Source organism: Sceloporus undulatus, chromosome 4 (genome assembly GCF_019175285.1).
Source record: "Sceloporus undulatus isolate JIND9_A2432 ecotype Alabama chromosome 4, SceUnd_v1.1, whole genome shotgun sequence".
In the NCBI taxonomy this organism is placed as follows: Eukaryota; Metazoa; Chordata; class Lepidosauria; order Squamata; family Phrynosomatidae; genus Sceloporus; species Sceloporus undulatus.
Window position 1 is genome coordinate 208,442,603 of NC_056525.1, and position 14,055 is coordinate 208,456,657.

Here is a 14,055-nt window from a genome sequence, read left to right on the forward strand (position 1 = left end):
ACATATGCAATATGCAACTTTTTAAAACACAGGAAAATTTCACAAGCAATCTGCTATGACAGAGATCCTGGCTGGTACTGAACTCACAATCTTGTGGTTTGTGAGTGAGTGGCTGCAGTACAGGCATTAACATATGTGCCACAGGGCTCTTTTACACTGTCCCCAAAAGGCCATAAATCTTTGCTTGTCCAATCCCACACCTTCAGGAACCCAAAAATTTTCCTCCTTCAAGGACTCTACTTGCTCCTGTAGCTTCATCCCTATGCCTGAAATTGCCCCCATAATTTCTCCATGATACCAATCTCTATTACTTTGAAATCTCTCCTCAAAACCTACATTTGAATATGGTGCCTCGGTTACGAAATTAATATCGTAACGCGGCCGCTTTCGTACCCGAAAGCCTTCGAAGCCGAATTGCCATAGCGCTAATGGGGGAAAAGCCGCGATTCCGTGCGAAAAAGCAAAAAAAGCACAAAAGTTTTTTTGTAACCCGAAAAAAACATTGAACCCAAAAAACCGAAACAATAATTCCTATGGGATTTTTTCGTATCCGAAAATTTCGTACCTGGGTATTCGTATCCCAGGGTACCACTGAATAATAATATATGTTTTACTGTATTTATAAACCGCTATTCCAATAATCATAGGCGGTGTTACAAGAAAATTATATAACAGTACAAGAAAAATCTACAATTAAGATACACTGTTGTCTTCAGGCCAGCCCCTGATGACCTGGGCCGGCCTCTCCTCCCTCAACGGCCGAAAGATGACAGTTATGGAGGGAGGGTGCTCTGTCTTCAGGCAGCCCCTGATGACGCTGGGCCGGCCTGCTCTCTCCCACAAACGGCCGAAAGATGACAGTTATGGAGGGAGGCGCGCTCTGTCTTCAGGCCACCCCTGAGACGCTGGGCCGGCCTGCTCTCCCCACAACGGCCGAAAGATACAGTTTATGGAGGGAGGGCGCCTGTCTTCAGGCGCACCCTGATGACGCTGGGCCGGCCTGCTCTCTCCCTCAACGGCCGAAAGATGACAGTTATGGAGGGAGGGCGCCTCTGTCTTCAGGCCAGCCCCTGATGACGCTGGGGCCGGCCTGCTCTCCACCAACAGCCGAAAGATGACAGTTATGGAGGGAGGGCGATCTGTCCTTCAGGCCACACTGATGACGTCTGGGCCGGCCTGCTCTCTCTCCCACAACGGCCGAAAATACAGTTATGGAGGGAGGGCACTCTGTCTTCAGGCCAGCCCCTGATGACGTCTGGGCCGGCCTGCTCTCTCTCCACACGGCCGAAAGATGACAGTTATGGAGGGGAGGGCACTCTGTCTTCAGCCACCCCTGATGACGCTGGCCGGCCTGCTCTCTCCACAACGGCCGAAAGATGAAGTATGGAGGAGGGCACTCTGACTCTGTCTTCAGGCCAGCCCCTTGATGAGCTGGGCCGGCCTGCTTCTCTCCCACAACTGCCAAAGATGACAGTTATGGAGGGAGGGCACTCTGTCTTCAGGCCAGCACCCTGATGACGTGGGCCGGCCTGCTTCTCTCCCTCAACGGCCGAAAGATGCAGTTATGGATGGGAGGCACTCTGTCTTCAGGCCAGCCCCTGATGACGCTGGGCCGGCCTGCTCTCTCCCTCAAACGGCCGAAAGATGACAGTTATGGAGGAGGGGCACTCTGTCTTCAGGCCAGCCCGCTGATGACGCTGGGCCGGCCTGCTCTCTCCCTCAAGGCCGAAAGATACAGTTTATGGAGGGAGGGCACTGCTGCTTCAGGCCAGCCCCTGATGAGCTGGGCCGTGCCTGCTCTCTCCCTCAACGGCCGAAAGATGACCAGTTATGGAGGAGGGCACTCTGCTTCAAGCCAGCCTCTGAATGACGCTGAAGCCTTTGGAACCACTCTTTAGTACCTGTACCTGGTATAAATGAAAAAACTGCATATTCTTCCCAGTTTTGCCCCTGCTTCCCATTCCTTCCCTCCTACTGTTTTTCTTCACTCTTGCCTATTACGTATATTCTTCCAGGTAAGGACCTTGCAAAGTGTGATGTACACAAGCAATGTTAAATAATTAATATGTATAAATAAACCAAAATAGGTATTTTTCCTTCCACAACACATGTTATTCACCCAATCTACTATACAACCATTTGGGTCTGCATCTTCCCACCACCTCTTGACCACTCAATAGAGCAAGGAGTGCTAAATTTTGTTAGGAAAACAGATACAAGAGGTCACTAATTTTGAATATTCAAAATATACTTAGGTTAAAGAGATCTGTGGGTTAGTGCACTTCTGGTTGCTTAGACATGATGTTTGACAAAACTAGAAATGCAAAAATCTGCAAAATTGAATTGTTCTATAAACAAGCTGATAGAAGAGTAGTTGGTCATTTTAGTATTCATTACTGGCATAGAAAACCACAGTGAAATCCCAAAACACATTTTTTCAAGTCTTTCATTTGTTTGCACCAACCTGGACCACTCAACATAGCTTTTATTGTTCCTGACGTGAGTGCATGTTCTCGCTTAACAATGAATTCATGGCCATCAGAGGATATCAGTTTCACATACATAGCATCAGGGCCTTCACACCCACCATATGTTTTCTCTTCTCCATCTATAATACACAATTGTACTAGTTAAAAATATGCATGTTAGAGGACTAAAACATGAAGTTTAATATGACACCAGTGATTTTTAAAAAATAAAAATACAAGAATGCTACCAAGAAAATAATCAAATAGTACTAAAACTTTTATCTTTAAGTTGTTTAGCACCTCTCCATGTTAGGCAGATGGTACAAATCTATTAATCTGAAAACCATAAAATCAATAGGTAAGATCTTCACTAATTTATTGCACCATATGAATATAAAAATGTATTGTTAACAAGTATGTTTTAAAAATCATAGAAGCATTTCTTCATTTTTTAAAAAAAGTCTATTTTATTGGTAGTTTTTGCCTTCCTGCTCTCATATGGTTTGTGTGTATGGGTTCAACAGGTATGGACATGTAAAACACTTCATAACTGCAAACATTTTTTTAAAGACGCTAACAGGCAAGTAAGTATTCAATTTTGGCATTCTATACAGCAACACTGGAAGGCGTTCCACTTGTCTTCCTCCCTTAATATCATACTTACCCACATTTCTTTATTTTTAATTTTATTTCATTTAATTACATAGAAAAAAAATAAGATTGATAAATACACAGGATCTAGTCATGGCTTAGGCTATATACATTAATATAAGCTGAGCACAGATTTTAAAAATGTGACTGAAGTTCAGATGTGTAAGATATAAGCTCATTCACAGAGCAGTAAGATCCTCTAACCATGGAAAATGGGATAGTGAGTATTTGTCTTTCCGAATAATTTTCAAGTGTATCTTTAGAATCTGCATTTAATTTTATTCATGTTTTGTCCATATTTTGATTTGTGCAAAGAAAAACTTTGAATATTGGAGTGCCATGATGTCACAGAAAAGGAAACTGATGACCAGAATACAGTCCAAGGTTTAAGATTTTCAAAGGAAGGCTTTATCTCGGGTCCAAAACGCACTGTTGAAATAATCCAGTTTGACACCACTTTAACTGTCCTGGCTCAGTGCTAAGGAAATCTGGGAACTGTAGTTTTGTGAGACATTTAGCCTTCTCTGGTTAGAGAGCTCTGGTGCCACAACAAATTACAAATCTCAGTATTCCCTAGCATTGAGATAGGGCAGTTAAAGCGGTCTCAAACGGGATTATTTCTGCAGTGTGTTTTGGATCCCATCCACAGATGCATTTGGTGAGCACACAAGAAAGAGCTTTCTCGGTGACTGTTCCCAGGCTACTGAATTCCCTCCTGCAAGAGGTTTTCTTCTTCTTTCCCTTCACCAACACCTTTGGCTTCTTAATTTATATGGCAAAAATGGGATGGTATTTTGTCTTTTAAAAACTATTTTAAACTATGTTTTAATTGTGTGTTTTTAACTTGTGTTTTTTAACTGAACTGTCATATTTAATTGTTAAACTTTTGTGATTTTTTTTTAAACCTTGGATCCAAAGGAGCAAGGTGGGTTATAAATAAAATAAAATAAATTACTGCTCTCAAAATTCATTAAATCATGCTCATGAAGAAAAGGTACTTATGAAGGACATTTTTCACAACAGACATACCCATCTCTTCTTATCAAATGGTTGGTTCTCGGCCTTTGTAGTTACCAGTAGGATCTGAAAATAAATGGAAAAGTACAGTCACTTTCCAGTTCATTGTTGAAAGCAAACAATGTCAGGTAGAAATATAAGGTCACCAAATGCAGTCCTTTCTAGAGTTGGCTTTGATGTCAAATAAAAACTTGTTAGGAGTGTTTACTGTACCACAATTCCAAGCCAAAAGCAGATGGTGTTTTCATTAGTTACTACCAGCTAGTTTGAGGCCAAGGTTATCCAAAATCTTTGCTCTATAATTAGAGATAAAATGGTCAACAAGGCCATTTCCAAGCATAACTTCATATGCACATTTTGTACCAAAGAAACTGGCAATACACTCTAACTCCATTCAAACCTTTCATTGAACTGGATGAAACTATCTAAATTTCAATAGGTCACGGACCATAGTGGCTGGGGAATTGTGGGAGTTGTAGTGTTAAAAGTAACTTTTCCAAGCCTTGGTTGGAGATCTTACCACTATCATGCATTGTTTGTCTTTTGTGACTTCAAAGTTAACTAAGAGTTGCTGTAACCCTATCATAGGATTTTTTTGGCAAGATTTATTCAGAGATTAGCCATTGCTTTCTTTTAAGACTAAGTGCAACTTGCTCAAGATCGCCCAGTGAATAGTTCAGCTCATTTTTCCAAACTCATAGCTCAACACTCAAACCACTACACCATGCTGGCTGTTTACTGTCATACATATCTATTAATATCAAATTGAGTTTATTGTGGTATGATGATGTATTTTATAAGGGAAAGATGGAGGGCTGCACTTAAAGCAACTGAAAACATCCAGAAAGTACAGAATTAAGTTACCCAGCTATTGGCTAGGGTCAGCCATGGAGAACATGTACAATTCTTGACTAACTACCAGTTTATCTCCAGGCTGAAAATAAAGTGCTAGTGTTTACCAATAAAAGCACAAAATAGTGTGTGCTAGTTCCAAAAAAAATACTAAGGCTAGTTGAAATAAACACACACCAGCTTAAAAGAAGTTACACTTATGTACAGAAGGAAATGCAAACACAAACCCAAAACATATACAACATAAGAGTAACAGTGGGAATATGTACACAAAAACAAACAAGACCAGAATTTGTCTATTAGTGGAAGAGGGAGCAAGATGGCGAAGAGGCAGACACATAGTAAGAACACTCCTGTTTCTCTAAACAGAAGGCTTCAAATATTTCCGAAGAGCTTTACAGCTGCAAACTTTATCAACAAAACTGCATATACAAAAGACTAGTAACTTCTTTTGGTGAGTTTTGATAAGTATAAACAAGGAGAAGGCTCTATTGGATCATAGCTGTTTGAAATAGCTTGGAACAACATGAACAAGATAAAGAATTGATGTGGAAAGAGCCCAAGCTCTTCCTAACTCACCTAGAAATCCATACCAACAGGTCTCATACAACAGAAGCAGCTCAAGGGCTGTGAGATGCAGAATGGGTCTCAAAACCTAGCTTTTATATTCTTTATTCACAGCAAACAGGAAAGGTTCCTATCAACCAATCACAGAGTGAAGAATCTCAAGCCTTCTAGCATTTGACATGCCTGCTGACTTTGACCAAAACCATCTGGAGAGAATTATTTCTAATTAGTGAAGACCAGGTTCTTGGCTCTGGAGTTCCTAAACTGCAAATAACACAGGTGTTCAGACTATTATATTAGCTCATCCTATTAGCAACAGAAGAGCTGGAAGCCAATTGCAAGAAACTCTGAGGACCAGAAAAACAGAGAACTCAACCCCTTTACATGTTCCTTCCATACACTCTGACTCATCTTCTTATCTGAAGTGATCCTGTTCACAAGACATCCTAAGATTTAGTTCATACCTAAAGTGGGCACTTGGCATCCACTGGGGTTTGCCTCCAGGGCCCCCCGTGGATATCAAAATCCATAGATGGCCAAGTCCTGTTATATGCAATGGTACAGTAAAACAGTGTCTCTTTTATAAAATGGCAAGGTTTGCTTTTTGAAATTTATATTTTTCAAAGTATTTTCAAGCTATGGATGGTTAAATCCATGGATATAGTCTGTGGATACACAAGGCCAATTCTACAAGGATCCTTTTCTGTTGATGTGGCTCCGTTGGTGAAAGCTGTCACTACCCCCACAAGACATGTCTGGGTAGAATCCAGCCTTAAGACCCTGGAGAACCTCTTCCGGTCAGAACTGACAATATTGACCCAGACAACCAACGACCTGACTCAGAATAAAGCAGTTTTTCATGTTCCAAAAGCCTGCCTTATATGAATCCATCATACACTTTAAAAATGCCACCACCTAGCAAAAAGAATGAGAAACAAACACAACATAAACCCCACCTGAGTCAGCACAAGAGACACGCTCATTTGCCTGTTATCAATCCTGATTAGACTAAGGATGGGTGGGAAGCAGTACACACATGCTACCTTTGGTCCAGTCAGATAAGCCCCTCTTACATTTGAAAGTGTGTTGAGGGTAAAAAGTGGGCAACCAGGAAGACTCATACACAACAGATTAGGCTTCTCTATGGGAGCCCACTCTACACTTTTGAAAATATGATTCTTGTACAAGAATAGAACGGAATGTAATGCATATGGTGAATAAATTAAAAACAAATGCCCTCAGGAGTTGTGTTAACATAACCCAGTTTTAAATTAAGACAACTGCAAGCAATGTAAGCATGAACAGCCACTCCATCTAGTCTCTAAAACACACAAAAATATTCCATTACTTAAAAAAAAATATTTAATAATTTATGTCAGTGTTGAAGATGTGATAACAAGGAGCAGAAGGACAGCAGCTAATCAGTCACAGTAGAGTGGAGTTCACCTTCATTTATGTGGTAACCAATAGTTGTTTAGTGGGCCCTTGGTATCCACTTGGGTTTGGTTCTAGGACACCCCCCCCAGTGGATATCAGTACCTGTGGATGCTCAATTTCCATTAGATTCAATGGGGCAATAAAATGCTGTTCCTCATATAAAATGGTAAAATCCAGGTTTGCTGTTTGGAATTTATGTATTTTAAAAATATTATCAAGCTGTGGGTGGATACAGAATCCATGGATATGGACAGCCAACTGTAACTTCTGTCCTTGGATCCCTAAAACACTGTAGGTTTATTATTAATTTCATGCCTACATAAAGGAAGGCTAATGCTTTGCCTTAGAAGTATACCTTGATGTCTCTTAATTGTGCTCAGGTTCCACCAGGGCTTTAAAAGGGACCTTGGCATGTCTTGCTATCTCTTTTGGAAAGATATGAGATAGGAGACAAGAGCTCCTTTTCTTTTGTTAACAGGCAATGGAATGAAGGGGCTCTGCTTCCTGAATGCACACTGATTTCCCCAAATGTATCAATGAAAGTTATCTGCTCTTTTCCCACACTGCATTAACAACCAATATGTTTTTACCTTCAACTTAGTAACTAAGGTCCAACACACATTGCAGAAATACCAGTTTGGGACTACTTTAACTGCCCTGGCTCAGTGCTAGGGAATTGTAGTTTATTGTGGCACCAGAGCTCTCTGACAGAGAAGGCTACATGTCTCACAAAACTATAGTTCCCAGAATTCCCTAGCATTGAGCCAAGGCAGTTAAAGCAGTCACAAACTGGATTATTTCTGCAGTGTGTTTTGGACCTTAGTACCCAAAAACTGCACTGCAAGTAAACTGGGATTTCAGCTTTGTTCCTAGCCATAGGAAGACTGCTGGATCAACAGCAATTTACCAAAAAGGACTATAGGCTTTTTTGAATTTAGTATGGGGCTCTGAAGTAAGTAACCATATTATTTCAGGGGTGGGGCAGGGTGGGGTGGGAAATGTAGCTGCAGTACAAAACTTTAACTTGATTCCTGTTTTCAGTTCCCTATTCAAAGTTCCTAATTCCTTACTCAAAATACACGTATACTCATTATGAACCTATGCGGAATGATTGTGACATGCTATCATTTATTTCCATGCAAAAATATAAGTTAAAATAAGCATTTATAACATAAGGCAAATAAGGAGCTGAAATTTGTCATCCGTAGTCCAAAACAGTGTGTGCAGCACCTCAGATTGTATGTCCATGTTTTCCTGAATACACTGCTCCCATGCAATACCTAATATAAAAATTAATTTTAATTGATGTCCCCCCAGACATGGTAACCAAAATATATTTGTTTTGACTGAAGATTTAATTCACAACACTTAGGGCAGTGTCAAAATTATCTCCATTTATCTTCAAACACAGAGAGAAATGGCTGAGCAGCAATTTTAAATTTAAGCTTCATTGTCCACTAATAGGAGATACCAGGAATTTATGTAAGAAAATCATATTGTTTATTTATATGCACCTTTTTAACCAAGGGATTCTCAAAGTGTCATACACCAATCATATTTTCTCACAACAGCAAAACTATGATCAAAATGAAGCATCAAGATTTTAAAAGACAAAAATCATTAAGTCTAATAATGATGAATGTGAAAAGCCCGACTAAAGCCCGACTACATCAATTTCCTAAATGTTTCTGGGAAAGAAACTAGACAGGTCTCTGAAAAAATGACATTTCAAAATCTTGACATGACTACTGTCTGGCACACTCCATTATACTTCACATAGTGGAGAAATGTGTAGAAGAGATCAGTAGATGAACAAATACATGTAGGAACAGGCAGTTCCTTAATATTCAAATGCCTGACCAACAGAATACATAATTTCTTAACAACCACGTACAGTCAGCCCTTGCTAATTAGCTTACTTGCTGTTCACCGCTATGATCTTTGGAATAGCGGTATATAAATAAAACTTCTTCTTCTTCTTCTTCTTCTTCTTCTTATAATACACGGATTTTTTATACAAGGATTTAAGTATACACGGATTGAAAATGTTCCAAAAAAGTATAAATTTACCTTGACTTTCCATTTTTTATAAGGACATTTTGCTATGTCATTATATGTAATGGGACTTGAGCATACATGGATTTTGTTATACACGGGGGATCTTGGAACCAAACCACAGCGTATAACAAGGGTCCACTGTACTTGCATTTTAGTCTTCACGCTCATGAGTCCTTCTAGCAACCACTCCAAAATGTGTTAAAAGTTGTTTTAAACCAAAATAAAAAATAAAAAATAAAAAAATAATAAAAAAATAAAAAAATAAAAAAGAGTATGAAAATGACTATATTGTCAAACAATTAGGGGAAAACTTCCTGTTTATGTATTTAGTCCCCATTCTCTTATCTAAATTGAGAATTACTAATAAACAGCAAAATATTTTTGATTTTTTTAAGAGTGGAATTTGGATATTACTGCTATAGCCTTCATGAAGTTTTACACATATCTAACGTATTTTCCAGTGTATAAGATGACTGGGCGTATAAGACGACCCCCCAACTTTTCCAGTTAAAATATAGTTTGGGATATACTCGCCCTATAAGACTACCCCTCTTCCAATGCACACCAAATAAAAATTTAAAAAAATACATTAGATTTGATTTCAATATGGTAATTTTAATTCAAATGCTTATGACATGCAGGTACTTAGCAGGAAAACTTGTTGTATATAAAGCCTGCTTCGATTGGTCAGCTCTCTCTGCCTGCCCAGCCCTCCCTGTCTCCAAGACTATCAGAGCGGTAGCACAAACATGGCTCTTCATTTCATTCCCCAGGCGTCCTGGACGCCTGCAGCTTGCTCCGCCTCCACTTACACCTTCCAGGTGAGGCGCCCCTCACCTCGTCATCGGGATCGCGTTAAGTCACTTCTTTCCACGAATCCTGGTGAGTGGATTTTCTTCTACCTTACTTGTACAGTGCCACCCTTGCTGCTTTCATACAGTCGCTACAAATGGCGGGGATGCAGCCGTGGCCGTTTTTGAGCCCCCCCCCCCACTATATGTGGCGACCGCAGATTCTCCAACCCAGATTGGAAGTTTCAGCACCTGCCCTATAACATAACACCCAGCATATAAGATGATCCTTGACTTTTGAGAAGATTTTCCTGGGTTAAAAAGTAGTCTTATATGCCAGAAAATACAGTATATGTTACTGCTTTCTGGCCCAATTTTAAGACCATACGATTTCATTTCACGGGTTAAATTTCTATTTTAATTATACACATTACAGTATGGGCAATAAAAATTGGTTTTGACTATATATATATATATATATATACACACACACACACACTACATGACAACTTAAGACAAAGCTTTTACCATACTAATTATCAGGAAAGTAAGAAAAAGAAAGAAAGAGAGAGCGAGAAAGAAAAGAAACACAACAAGCTGTTCATTTCAAACAGCATAAGAAAAAGAAAATAGTATCAGCTCAGTTCTATTGAAAACAATGCAGTCACATAACATTAACATTTTCATCATTCAGGAGACTGGCTAGCTTATCTTGTTCACTATCACAGATAGACAAACCATCACAAATATTCAAAGATAATAGCCATGTTAATCTGTAGAATCAGTATGTAGAGAGATCTTGTAGCACCTTTGAAACCAACAAAGGCACTGTACATACCGGCAGATAGTGCGCCCCCGTCGCGTGCTAGGGGTTGGCCGAGGGCGTACCGCACATATTGTACACACGGGCGCCACCATTTTGACATGACGGATGCTTAGCATCCGCACGTCCTGGTGCGTTTGTGATGCCGCAAGTGCACCATTTTAAACGCGCCGCATTAAGAACCCTGTTTTTATGGGCTCTTTTTGCTCTGTGGGGAAGCCCCGCAGTCTGGAGGCTGTGGCTTCCCCATGGAGCAAACCAGGGCAGTGGGAGACTGTTCCTCCCGCCAAAGAAAGCAGTTGGCAGCATGAGCTTTTGTAGACTTAAGTCTATTCCCTCAGATGCATTTGGTGGAGTGGAAAGCCAGGGAGAGGCCTATATATGCCATTAGTGTGTGTGAATGTTAATTCAAACTCAAAGGATTTTGAATTTTAATTGACATTCTCACACACTAAGGGATCTGTCCCTGGCTTTCCAGGCCATCAAATGTATCTGCTACAAGATCTCTCCACATGCATCACAAATATTGTTTAAAATGGAAATGCACACACAGAAGGAGAAAATATGTAAGACAGAAATTTGTTTTTAAGTATAGCTAAGTCTAGATCCTGGAGACAAAAAAATCACAGCCCTTCCTAGTAGACAATGTCATGATGTCATTGAAGAGACAAAGCACCATGTCTTCAGTGGAATAATTGCACTTATGGAATGTTTGACCATAGGCAATAAATAGTATGCACCAAGTCAATAGCGGTTTATAAATAAACATTTATTATTATTATATTATATTAATATTTGACTTGTCAGTTGACCAGTGTCAAAGTATAAGCGACTGTGAGGCACAGCAGTGAAAACCATTATGAGTTCCTCGCTTTGTACACCAGGCTGACAGATCCGTTCCACTGACTATATATTCCTCATGGAATTATTCTCTGTGCTTATTTACATCACATTTTTAAAAATTAAGTGGATAGATAATCAGGAACAACAGCTGAAAAGAAGGTTTAGAGAGGCTTTTAACACATTAATAAATGCTTTTGTCACTGATATCTCAACTACTGATTGAAAGCTTGCTTTCTGAGACATGGGGGAGTGGCTCCATCACCTCATCTTTCCTTTTCTAACAGTTCTGAAATCTCTCTGAAGGGCAGCGTTAGAAGCCAATTGCAAGCAATACAAAACAGGCACTGCTTTATTTTTTGTAAAAGGTGGGCAGTTATCCCGGAAATAGGGGCTGCCTTCTGTCACGAATACAGCCAGCGCCATGATGGAAGGGCAATGCAGCCAAGGTATCACTGAGCGATGGATACAGATAGTCCAAATACATCTTTTAGGTGCATATCCAATCAGCCATGAAAACCCACTGGGTCAACTTAGTTGAGTCACGGTCTCTCAGCTTCAGAGGATAGCAATGGCACACCTCTTCTGAAGAAAATCTTAGGGTTGCCACAAGTCAAAAGCGACTTTGAAGGCAAATGACGCTCACACATTACACTGCAGAATTCAAGCATTTTGATACCACTCTGATTGCCACTATTATTGTACTAAATCTTGGGATCTGTAGTTTGATGGGAAATAGTGGGCCCTTGGTATCCAGAATCATAGAATCGTAGAGTTGGAAGAGACTGCAAGGGCCATCCAGTCCAACCCCATTCTGCCATGCAGGAAATCTCAATCAAAGCATCCTGACAGATGGCCATCCAGCCTCTGGTTAAAGACCTCCAAGGAAGGAGATGCCATTACACTCCGAGGAAGAGTGTTCCACTGTCGAACAGCCCTTACTGTCGGGAAGTTCCTCCTAATGTTAAGGTGGAATCTCTTTTCCTGGAGCTTGCATCCATTGCTCCGGGTCCTATTCTCTGGAGCAGCAGAAAACAAGCTTGCTCCCTCCTCAATATGACATCCCTTCAAGTATTTAAACAGGGCTATCATATCACCCCTTAACCTTCTCTTCTCCAAGCTAAATATCCCCAGCTCCCTGAGTCGCTCCTCATAGGGCACGGCTTCCACTGGGTTTTTGTTCCAGGACACAGACAAACACAGTCTCATTAAATGCAGCGTACAGTAAAATGGCGAAGAGTGCTGGGGATAATGCGGATGGCCAAGAAGACAAACGACTGGGTCCTGGAGCAGATCAAGGCAGGAATATCCCTAGAAGCCAAGAGGACTAAACTGAGGCTGCTGCACTTCGGTCTCATCATGAGGAGGCAGGAATCATCGGAAAAGACAATAATGTTGTCAATTAGTTTACAGGCAAAGCACAAAGTGTTGGTTTTGACCTTTAAAGCCCCACAACAAACTCCAACTCCCAGAATTCCATAGCCATGAGCCAGACAACGAGTTAAAGCGGTGCCAAACCGGGTTATTTCTCCAGTTATTTCCTTAGAAAAGGAAGCCTAAAGGGCTGGAAAACGACCCTCGCGGGCTTCCGTAGAAGCCAAGGAGGAAACGCACGCCTCGGACTCACCAGACAGACGGACAGACTCAGTCACTCCGCAAAAAAACTCACGGCTCCAACCGGGACAACGGCTCCCACAGTACCAGACCACTTCCGGTGGGTCACAGACGCCCACTTCCGGTCCCTGGAGGACAGTCGCCCGCAGTGTATCTATAGAGGACCATAGAGAAGAAAGACTAGAGCGGCGCTAGAACTTCCGGGTGAAGGAAAGCAGGAAGGAGGGGTTTCCCATCAAAAGGGAAGTCGTGGAGGAGGGCTTGATTGGAAATCCCTCTCCTGGAAGTGGAGCGCCGGTCTAGCCTTCCTTCTCTATGGTTCCTCCCCACTTCTTCTATTGTTTCCCCTTTGATTGGGAAATCCCTCCTCTCTCCTTCCTCTCCTGGAAATCCGAACCTCTTTGGATAACAGCCCAAGCATATTCTGCTCCCTACAGAATCCTTAGCTGTTTCTGGTACTAATGTCACTCATCCAGGAGAGAAGTGACCAGTGGGGTCTTACAGGGCTCTGTCCTGAGCTCAGTGCTATTCAGCATCTTTATCAATGACTAGGAGGACAGAAATGGGGGCATACTTATCAAATTTGCAGATGACACCAAACTAGGAGGAATAGCTAACACCCCAGAGGACAGGATCAAAATTAAAAATAACCTTAATAGATTAGAAAGCTGGGCCAAAGCTAACAAAATCAATTTCAACACGGACAAATATAAGGTACTGCACTTGGGGCAGAAAAATGAAATGCACAGATATAGGATGGGGGACACCTGGCTGAATGAGACTATATGTGAAAGGGATCTAGAAGTCCAAGTAGACAATAGGTTGAACATGAGTCAACAGTGTGATGAGGCAGCTAAAAAGGCCAATGCGATTTTAGGCTGCATCAATAAAAGTATAGGGTCTAGATCAACGGAAATAATAGTGCCATTCTATTCTG

The 14,055-nt window shown here is 41.1% G+C and overlaps 1 long non-coding RNA gene across 1 annotated transcript; it reads right to left on the reverse strand.

The window, feature by feature from the left end:
- Positions 1-2,465: 2,465 nt before the first annotated feature.
- LOC121930120 lies at positions 2,466-13,281 on the reverse strand. The gene is made up of 3 exons (XR_006103823.1): positions 13,132-13,281; positions 4,149-4,202; positions 2,466-2,608 (listed from the first exon to the last, which is right to left on the reverse strand). It is a non-coding gene; the product is annotated as an uncharacterized LOC121930120 (long non-coding RNA).
- Positions 13,282-14,055: the final 774 nt, after the last annotated feature.